We start from the raw sequence: 7600 nt of genomic DNA, 5'->3' as shown, positions 1-7600 counted from the left end.
CTCTGTCTTATTATCGGTATTATTGAAATTTATGGACTATCTTGCTCTTCCATCCCATTATATTTGTTTATTACGTTCAGTTCTGCTTACGTCTCATTTTGGGGGTTGCTGCTCCTTTGCCAATCCTGGATTTTCCATCCCATCCTGGAGGTCACCATCACCTGCTTTTGACTGTGTGACAAGTTTCCTAAGTGAATTACACACTTCTGGAAATGTGTTAGGATCATCTGAGTGGTAGCTTCAGAGTTCATTCAACTGCTCAGTCATTCAGTTGCTACAGGGATTGGTCAAACCCCACCCCCCTCCACTCCGCTCACCCCCCAAACCTCCCCACCCTATCAGCTAGATACTTTCAAACTGTAGAATCCTTTTGCTATGCAAATGTAACACATTCCAGGGCTGGAGACTTGGCTCAGTGGTTAAGAGCACAAACTCCTCTTACAGAGGACAGGAGTTTGAATCCCAGTACCCACATTAGACAGCTCAACAGCTAGTAACTCCGGGTGATCTGATGGCCTTTTGACCATCAACTGTACTCACATGCAGAAGTCATAATTAAAATTTAAGAAGAAAATGGTCTTTAAAATGGAATGCTTGCTTTTCTTTCTTCCTCTCCCTTCCTTTCTTCCTTTCTTTCTTTCTCTCTTTCTCTCTTTCTTTCTTTCTTTCTTTCTTTCTTTCTTTCTTTCTTTCTTTCTTCCTTTCTTTCAACATCCAAAACTTTTTTTTTCTTTTTCTTTTTTTCGGAACTGGGGACCGAACCCAGGGCCTGCGCTCTACCGCTGAGCTAAATCCCCAACCCCCCAAAACTTTTTTATAAGCAGTAAGATCCAGGCTTAGTTTTTGTAGCCTGGGCTGGCCCTTCCAGCCTCTGTCACGCTCGAACTTCCGGCCCTTGGAACAGACATAGGGTTTGGTGTGGCTGTGTTGAATTCCCGGGGCCTGGCCAAAGTGTCGGTACACCTCTTGGTCCTTCCTAGGACCAGACGGGAGCACAGTGCCTCGGCCCTTGGGAGACTCCAGGGCTAGCTGGATGAAGGTGAGGCTCTTACCCCCAAGCTTGAGGATCCGACTTCGGGGCAGCTGCTCACCCGCGGTGCCCATGCCTTCAGCTCCGGCACTTCCAGAATCCGCACATCATCCGTGATCGTCCCCACAACCATAGCGGTTTTGTTCTCCCAGCCAGGAAGCTTCATCTTCCGGATCATTCGGGACAGGGACAGAAATGGCCGGTTAGTGAAGTGGCCGGTTAGTGCGGCTCATAAATAACCTTTTCAGCGCAACCTGATTGAAGGTGGAGTTGGTCCAATTGGCCAGAACCCTCCCTGCACAGCTTGCCGAACAGCCGCAGGCAGATGTCCTGGATCTTGGGCTTGTTAGCGGAACCTTTCAGTCCTTGTGGCAAATGTCAGCAGGCATTATTATGGCACCTCCTCTCCAGAAAGGTCCAGAAAGCAATGGAATGCTTTCAAATGCAGACTTTTATTCTGCACTTCTTCTGTTTTCTCAGACATACCGTACACCTTTCAAGCTATAAGAAACTAGGGGAGTTGTGAGCTAAACACCAATAAATCCAAAGCCTAGGACATGTCCTTGTGCCTAGAAATTCCTTTACCTCCACCTTCAAATGAAGGTTTGCTCGTTTGTTTGTTTTTTGATAGTTTGTATGGAGGCAAACAAAAGCATTTTTTAAAAAAATTTTTAAATGTGTGTATGTGCATGAGTTTGTGAATACCATATGCACAGATGCCTGCCAGAGAAGCACTGGATCCGCTCAAAGTTGAGTAACAAGCACTGAGGAGTCACCTAATGCCTTGGGAACCGAACCCAGGCCCTCTGTGAACTCAGTAAGTGCTCTTAACCTCGAGCCATCTCCACAGTCCTGAAATCGTTTTGCAATGGTCAGTTGATTTGGGGCTATTCTTAGTCATTAATGTTGCTTGTTGGCAAGCCAGATGGAAAGCTGTTTGAGAACAGGAGCCATGTTTGTCTCCCCCTTCACTCCACACTGCCCCAGAGTAAACCACGGTATATATACACTCGGTGGGGCAGGAGCTCCTGCCTGAGAAATGAAAAAAAAAAAAAAAAAAAAAAAAGTACGAGTGCACAAAGGTGACTTCATCTAGGATTGACAAACCCAGTGCCGAAGGGCAAATGCAGCCTCACCAGAGCCTTCTGGAAGGGAATTTGAGGGGAGGGGTTGAATCACCATCTGTATCAAACAGCTTTTCATTCCTGTAACAGACACTTGAGATACACAGAGTTACTGAGGGAAGAGTACTTCAGCCTCACTGTGTCCCTGAGTCCTTGCCAGTTGACCTGTGACACTGATGCTGGGGTAAGGCAGAATATGATGACAGGGAGGATGTAGGCAGGGCTGCCCACATCACAGCAGCCTGGAAAGAGAAAGGAACCCTACCTTCTGCCCACTAGGCCCTCAAAAGAGCTCTCCCATCACTCTCTAATGCCTCTTTAACCAAGGCCTGAGAGACATTCAAGATCCAAATTATAGCAGCAACCAAGATATTTAAGTCGGAAAATAGTCTTGATTGGCAGTTTTCAAACATTTTGATCTCAGTACCTCACGATTAAAAACCTTTGCGAACCCCCAAGAGATCGTGTTGAAAACAGACTACTAATGCCTACCACAGAAAGCAAAATGAAAATCAAGTATGTACCGACTTATTTAGAATAACAAGTTGGGGTTGGGGATTTAGCTCAGCGGTAGAGCGCTTGCCTAGCAAACGCAAGGCCCTGGGTTCGGTCCCCAGCTCCGAAAAAAAAGAAAAGAAAAAAAAATTTAAAAAAAGAATAACAAGTCAACCCTACATCCACATAATGAACTGATTTATTTGTTTGTTTGTTTTAAGACAGGGTCTCACTATGTCATCCTGGGTGGCTTAAAACTCACTCTGTGGAACTCGGGCAGGGGTCCTGGCTGTCTTGAAGCTTCCCGACTATGTCAAAGCCATCTTGCGTTTCAAGAGGCAGGATCTAAACGAACGTTCTCCAGATCAGTTGATTGCACTTCATTTTGCTGGCGTTTTCTGTCTTAAGAGGAGATCCCGCTCTGCAGTTCAGGCTGGCCTTGAACTCAGGAGCCTCCTGCCTGAGACAGCCAAGTGCTGGGATTGGCTATGGCCACCACACTTGGGTCACCTGAAAGGTTACGATGGTTTGAATGGAAAACGTCCCACGTAGGCTCAGGAATTTGAGTACATGGTATTGAGTTGGGATGCTGTTTACGGTGGTGGTGTGGCCTTGAGGGAGGAATTACATCATTGGAGGAGGAGCTTTGGAGTCCATAGCTTCACCCCACTTCCGGTTTGCTTTCCACGCCCTCTCTCTCTCTGCTCTTGCTACCACGCCTGCCCACCACATGGACTGTCCCTCTGGAAGTGTAAGCCACTCTGTTCCATCTACTCACGGCGCTTTAGCTTAACAATAATAAAAAGACACAGACTAGCGTGGTAGAGCACGCCTTTAATCCCTGCACTCAGGAGGCAGAGGCATGTGGATCTCTGTGAGTTCAAGGGCAGCCTGGTCTAGAGCCTAAGGCTTCTATGAGAGGTTTTGTTGTCATTTCTCTGTAATGAGGAGTTTGCTTGGGACCACACGCACACCATGCAAGGACCCGATCACTGAGCTATGGCTCTAACCTTCTCTGCTTTGTATTTTGGGACAGGGTCTCACTAAATTTCCCAGGCTGCCCTTGAACTCCCTCTGTCAGCCACTCGGGCCTTGAACTTGCAATCCTCTGCCTCAGCTTCCCAAGTAGCTGGGAGTTTCGGGCCTGTGTCACCAGCATGGTTCCAAGAGTTTTTCCGTAGCCACTGTTCACAGAATTCTGGAGGGCTTTGCAGGATCGGAACACACAGTATCCGCCCTCAGAACGCTTCCGCAGGCAAAGGCAACATTGTATTCCAAGGCCAGCGGAATCAGAAAACAGCATTTGCAGGGCTTTCCAGCCCCAGAGGGCAAGTGCATGGTTCACTGCCTTTAGCAGTTGCCTCCACAGGGTAGTATTTAGTGAGGGCACACACCCAGGGAGTGGAGTCACAGAAGCCGCCAGGTTGCCAAGGGTGAGACTGGTAATTTTGCTTCTAAGCATCACCTGCCTCTTCTCTCCTCTGGATCAGCACCACCAGGAGGGGTGACCCTCTGTGGCTAGAGGAGCCACTAACTATTGATAGGACCAATTTAACCAGCTGGAGGCAGTAAGCATAGTGGGAGAGGAAGACGCTTGGAGGACTGATATTTCTCCATACCTGTTTTCAGAGGTGGGAAAATGGTGGGCATAGTGGCATAGGGGCCGTGCAGAAGGGAGGACCTCTCCACCCAGGCAGCCGAGCTATGGCAGGTTTCCCAAGGCCCCCTCCCTGGGCCTCAGTTTTCACAGCTGCAAAACGAAGAGGTAAAATGACATCATGTTTCATGTCCCTTCCATCTCCGGCTTTGGGAGCTGTGGAGATTTACAGGGAGCTTAGTCTTGGTTTCATTATTCATCAGTTGTCTTCCACCAGGGCCGTGCATACAGAAGTGAGCGGTACTGAAAACCTGAAGGGGCTCCCCTAGCGCTCCGCCATAGCTGGCCTGTAGCTCCTCTGTCCCACATCCACCCAGGGCCAAAGGCATTGTCTGTGTGGCCTGTGGTTTTTGCAGAGCCTCTGAGCATCCTGGGAATGACACTAAGCAGCATCCAGAGAAACACCCACCCACCAGGCAAGGTGCGGGGTCCAGGGCCCCACAGTGAAAAATGGGCCTAAGGCATCAGCAAGGGTACCCAGGCCAGTTACCAGCACAGAGAGCAGCAGGCGCTAGGTGGGGACGTGGCTTTGAGCCTCAGTGCTTGCAGAGGGAAGGACTCCACACGTGGTAGTTCATTGCCTCCCTTGTTCATCTCTCCAGCGCACTACCTAGCGAAAACAAAGTCTGACCACCCTCTAGGGTTCTAACCTTGCTGTGGCACCGTGACTCAGATTCTCAAAGGCCCATATAGTAATGCTCAGTCCGGGCCTACTGAGAAGTGATTGGGTCATGAGAACCAGGTCCTCGTGAATGGAGAATGTGGTGGTTTGAATATGCTTGGCCCATCGGTAGCAGCGCCATTAAGAGGGGTGGCCTTGTTGCAGGAAGTGTGTCACTGTGTAGGCGGGCTTTGAGGTCCTATGCTCAAGCTCCACCCAGTGCGGAAAAGAGAGCCTCCTCCTGGCTGCCTGCAGATCAGGAGGCTGCTCTTCCAGCACCATGGCTGCCTGGACGCTGCCATGTTTCCTGCCGAGATGATAATGGACTGACCCTCTGGCCCCAGTTAAATGTTTGCCTTCATCAGAGTTGCTGTGGTCGTGATGACTCTTCACAGCAATAAAACCCTAAGACAGAAAATGTCCTGAAGTTAGAGGTGAGAAATGCAGTTAAAAAGCAATGGGGGCTGGAGCAGGCACTGGAGAGACGGCGAGGCAATTAAAACCATTTGCTGAGAGGTCAGTCTTCAGCACCCACATGAGGCCCACAACTGTCTGTAACCCCAGTTCCAAGGCATTAGAAGCCTTCTTGCCTCCATAGGCGCCAAGTATCCACATGGTACACAGACATGCATGCGGGCAAAAACCCATACACATAAAAATATATATATTTTTTAAATACAATGAAATCAAGGAAAAGCTGACCACCCCTGGAGGAAATGGCCAACTTTGTCGTAAAACGGTCCAGAGGCCCCTTCCATAGTTGAAGCGCTGGTACACGGAACCCATTTCCTTCTTTACTTGATTATCTATGTAAGAAGCTACAGATAGGCCTCTGCCTCCCACTACCAAGGCTTGGGTATCAAGGTACAGTAAGGGTCCTGACTGATGGCTTCAGTTCTTAATGTAAAATAATGGAGAGGGACTAAAGGCCAAGAGAACTTCCCAGCATCCCTAGAAAGGCATAGCATGGCAGCTCCCACTCTGTAGTCAGAGGCAGGAGGATTATAGTGAGTTTGAGGCCAATCGGGTTTACATGGAAAGTTCCAGGCTCAGCAAGACCACATAGACTGTCTCCAAAAAAATAAATAAAAAATAAGTAAGCCACCTTTGTGCACCCTGAAGTGCTACTCTAACTGAACACTTCCCTCTGCCCTCTGTTGGAACATGTGTGGACACTGAGCTAAATCCCCAACCCCTTTTTTTCTTTCTTTTTTTTTTTTTTTTGTTTTTGTTGTTGTTGTTTTGTTTTGTTTTTGAGACAGGGTTTCTCTGTGTAGCCCTGGCTGTCCTCAAACTCACTCTGTGGACCAGACTGACCTCTACCTCAGAGATCCGCCTGCCTCTGCCTCCCAAGTGCTGGGATTAAGGCATGCACCACTACACAGATGTTTTCTACGCGCTGGAGTAAAACAGAAAAAGGCAAACATTCATGTTGGACCTTAAACGGCCCTGTCATCTTGTCTCCTCCCAAGCACCTACCTTCCTCATCTCCAAAGCAAACACCTAGAAAAATAGCCTCAGGGTCAAAAATCTCCGTTTGTTCCAAGACCTTGTCTGTCTAGAGTACATCAGAGATGTCTGGTAAACCTTTAAGACTTTAGCTGGATGGACCCCTCAATCTCCAGTACTGTCTTTACTGAATGTGAGCGTTTGGGCGACTTTTAAAACCTTGTTGGACAATGCAGTCATTTTGCACAGGGATACTAGTCTAGCGCCCTGGGAAATTCCCTCAGATACCGCAGGGTGCCGTGAGTTCTGCAGCCAATCACACACTTGGCTGTGGCAGCACCCTGGGGGTTGACGAGGCAGCTGAGCTGAGTGTGTCCATTGTAAATCTCTAACTTGGCCTGTACTCTCAACTAGGTGTTGTTCAGCTTGTCTGGGGCCAGACCAGGTTGCCCAAAGCCTCCCAGACACTTAAGTTGTAGCTGCGATGTTGGAGTCAGATTTGAGACCCAGAGAACCAGGAAGAGTTGTGCGGCCGTGGCCAAGTCCCCTTAGCTTACCCACACATCAGTCTAGCCAAACTGGGACTAAAGGAGATGCATACATTGTTACTAAGATAGATGCCAGTAAAGTCCGAGAGGCGGTTAGCTGGGTGCCTGGCATGTCAGCTAGTTTTTACTGCGTGCCGGCTGTGAGACCCAGCTGGCCCTCATCGCACCCAGGTTCCAAGCATCCGAGTTGGGACAGTGGATCCCTGAAGACCAAAAAAGTCGCTATCAATCTTAAGAGCCGAAATACCACCCACTTTCTTCCCTGGGCGGTCTCACCTTGACTTTTATTGAGGACACCTTACATCCACCTTGTGCACAGCTATGCAAATACCAGACTCGGCTGTAAGGGCAGCTTTCCCGCCTCCCTCGGTCCCTTTCTTCAAAATAAAACGCGTGGCTGCCCGGCGCCGCCTCACAATGCAGACACAGAAACGAGGCAGCAGGCGAGCTGGGACCTAGACACGGGTCTGCAGGGCCGGGGACGCGAAGGGGAGCCGCACGAGACCAAACCCTAAGAACCACATTGTGCCCAAGTGTGTATGAGCGAAACCCAGCCGCAGCTAAGCAGCCCGGCAGGAGAGAGGAAGAGAGGGAGAGCGAGGGAAAGGGGAAAGAGAGGAGGGAGGGGACTGAGAA

At 49.3% G+C, this 7600-nt stretch overlaps 1 pseudogene; it reads right to left on the bottom strand.

The window, feature by feature from the left end:
- Nucleotides 1–836: 836 nt before the first annotated feature.
- Rpl18-ps15 (ribosomal protein L18, pseudogene 15) lies at nucleotides 837–4299 on the bottom strand (annotated as a pseudogene).
- Nucleotides 4300–7600: the final 3301 nt, after the last annotated feature.

The sequence above is a fragment of the Rattus norvegicus genome, chromosome 12 (assembly GCF_021556685.1).
Source record: "Rattus norvegicus strain SHRSP/BbbUtx chromosome 12, alternate assembly SHRSP_T2T, whole genome shotgun sequence".
NCBI classification, from domain to species: Eukaryota; Metazoa; Chordata; class Mammalia; order Rodentia; family Muridae; genus Rattus; species Rattus norvegicus.
The sequence above is the reverse complement of the archived record's forward strand: the minus strand, read 5'-3'. Positions and strand labels throughout refer to the sequence as shown.